The sequence below is a fragment of the Neovison vison genome, chromosome X (genome assembly GCF_020171115.1).
Source record: "Neovison vison isolate M4711 chromosome X, ASM_NN_V1, whole genome shotgun sequence".
NCBI classification, from domain to species: Eukaryota; Metazoa; Chordata; class Mammalia; order Carnivora; family Mustelidae; genus Neogale; species Neogale vison.
In genome coordinates, this window is record NC_058105.1 from 5,484,493 (window position 1) to 5,487,486 (window position 2,994).

A 2,994-nucleotide genomic window follows, 5' to 3' on the forward strand; every position below is an offset into this window, starting at 1 on the left:
GACTCCAACTTATAACATGGAGATCAAAAGTTGCATGCCGACTGTAATAGCCCCAAACTGGAAGCAAGCCAGCTATCCTTCCGTGAGTGAATGGTTAAAGAAACCGTGGGGTACTGCTCAGCAAGAAAAGCAAAAGTGAATTAACGATACACACAGCAGCTTGGAGGGTTCCCAAGGGCATTATTCTGAGTGAAAAAAACTCAATCTATTTACACAAAATTCTCAAAATGAAAAAAATTCTGGAGGGGAAGAATAGATTAGTGGTTGGGAATAGTGGGAGGGAGGACAGAGAGAGAGCGCGCATGCGCATGCGCACGCGCACGGGTGAGGGAAGGAGTAGCACAAGGAAGATCTTTGTAGGGAGAAACAGCTCTGTGTTACCTGTGTGACACAATGACACCACACTGTATATAAGCCGTAGCAAAACCAACTTCCTGACTCTGTTACTGTGCTGTAGGAATGTCGTAATGGTGGGAACTGGGTAAAGGGTCAACAGGACCCCTCTGTAGGTCGTATCTCTGCACCTTCCTCTGAATCCATGGTTATTGCAAAATGCAAAGCGAGAAAGAAAAAAAAAAAAAGTAGGCTCCAGGTGTGCCACTATGGGAAGAGCGTGGGTTTTGAAGTTAGCCAAGCCTGGCTTTGAAGCCTGTCTGGATTTATAACAAGCCAGCTGTGAACTTGAGAAAAGGTGCTTCATTTCTCCAAGCCTTGCTTTCTTACTCTGTAAAATGGATCTAATAACAGGGTCCACCCCACTGGATTTTTGAGAGGGTCCCAGGGGCTGTGGAAGTGCTTGGCTGGGGGCCTGACCCCAAGGATAGGCTGATTGATTGTGACTTGCACTTGTTTTGTTTGTCTTGGGATGAAAGAGATTGGGCGTCCGGCCAGCTGGCGCCGTCTGGTGTCCTGTGCTGCCACCCAGGCTGTCGCCCAGTCCCTGTGCGGGGGCACATGCAGCGGCGCCTGCACTCCTGCGGCAGCAACGAGTGCAGAGCTCTGGAGCGAGAGGCTTGCCCGTTTACAGACACGGGCACGACCTGGTGTGCAATGTCTGCATGTACTGGTTCCCTGGGGATTGGCACCCCAGGACCCTCTTGGGCCCATGAATCGTGGCAGGGTTTCAAATTGCTTGTCTGGAGATGCACAGTGGGAAGAGACGTTATCAAGTTGTTTTCATGCAGGACGGTGGGGAGTAGAAAATAATCCCACTGTTCGCTTACTGTGGGGATGTTGCTCCCCCCTACACCCACTTTTGCTCAACACTGTCCCCGCCCCCCCGACCAAGACCTCTTAGTCCTGCCTTGGCCTTGAGTGTCTTCTCCACAGAGGCGCCAGCCTACCTGACTCTGTCTACCACTATGCCCCTCCCTCACAGGCTTCCTCTCCACTCTGGATGAGAGCTAGTGCTCCTGCCCTCACAATATGGTCCTCCAGGCCTTTGCCAGAGCTGTTCCCTCGCCCTGGATTGCTTTTCCCTCTCCCACCGTGTTTTGCTCCTGTCCTGTCCCTCATTCTGGCCTCACCCAGCTCTTCTCCCTTCCTGCAACATCTGCTGGGGTCTGTGCCCCATCCCCCAGCTTCCCCAGACAGCCAGACTGTGCTTCTGGATGCTCACACTTCCCTGTGCTCCCCCTCCCCAAGCCAGGAAGTTCCTGGGCCCTCAGTGTCTTGTCAGGAAATGTTTGCAGAGCCTGCGCCCGATGCCCATGGCCTGCGTACAAGGAAGATTGGCCTGAGCCCTGCCAGCCCGCGACTCAGCTTTGCAGTGTCCCCACTGACGCTGTGGAAGATGGAGACTTTCCAGTCAAGGGGAAGGGGGAGCAAAGGCCAGAGAGCGCGGACTCTGTCATTGGCTTGGCAGTTACCCAGCATGCCCCTGGGCTCACAGACGGCCATTGAGCGAGCTTCATAAAGGGGGCTTGTGTCCACAGGCCTGACACAGCTGGGCCGGGTACTTGCAAAGCCAGTTGATATGCTGGATGGCACAGGCCATTTCCTGTGAGTCGTCATGGCCCAAGACCTAGTCCTACCCCCACCCCCACCCCTGCAAGCGTCAGGCAGCCTCGCAGCTACTGTGGGGCTGCGGCAGGCTGAGAGGCAGCAGCTGGAGAAAGAGCACTAGATGGAGAGCCCGGAGGCAGCTGGGACTTGTTAGAAGCCATGTGTAGTTCGGACCTGTGAGCGCCATACAGCTGAGCTGTTGCACCCGGGGCATTTCCCCGGCCTTCCTGCTGGTCCTCTGTGGCTGCTTTGTACAGCCACAGACTGGAGTTACCCCTCAGGGGGGACAGTTAAACAAACAGGCTGTGGTACATCCATCCATATCGTGGAATGCTACTCAGCAGTAAAGAGAGGCGAACCACTGATACGCACAACTCAGAGGCCTCCCTGGGGAATGACGCAGGGGGAGAAGCTCCCCAGGCTGGGCTGGGCTTCCTAGGCTCTGGTTGTTTGTTCCCTCAGGATGGAAGGCTTAAGCCTGAGCCACCGGGAGCCCCAGCTCTGTGGTCCATCCTCTAGGATGACCCGTTCAGCCTCAGACACTCTACATACAAGTGGAGAAGTCCAAGGTTTTCTGTGGGGTTTGCCGCCAGGGTTCCCTGTTCTTTAGCTGGGTGAAAGAATACCAAATAATACCAGAAGGTATTATTTATCCTGAAAAGTATTCTCTTCCCTCCCACAGGGACTGTATGTGTAGGTGTGGGGCTGTAGTCAGGGAAATTAAAATATGCAAATGAAAAATGCAAATGAAAAAAAGCTAGGCATGGCTCGCCCTGGTGTTCCCAGGATTTTCTTGAATAGCAACAAATTAAAGAAATGCTATGTAATCAAAGTTTATATCAGGCCTTAAGAAAGAAAAATTCCATTATCTCTAAATACAGCGACATGTTTCAATGTGTGCCTTTGCGTCTTGAAATTGTGTATGCCTCGCCTCACTGAGCCAGTGCATATACAGCACTGGGTTTTGGGGAGTGTTGGGGGTAGGGAGCC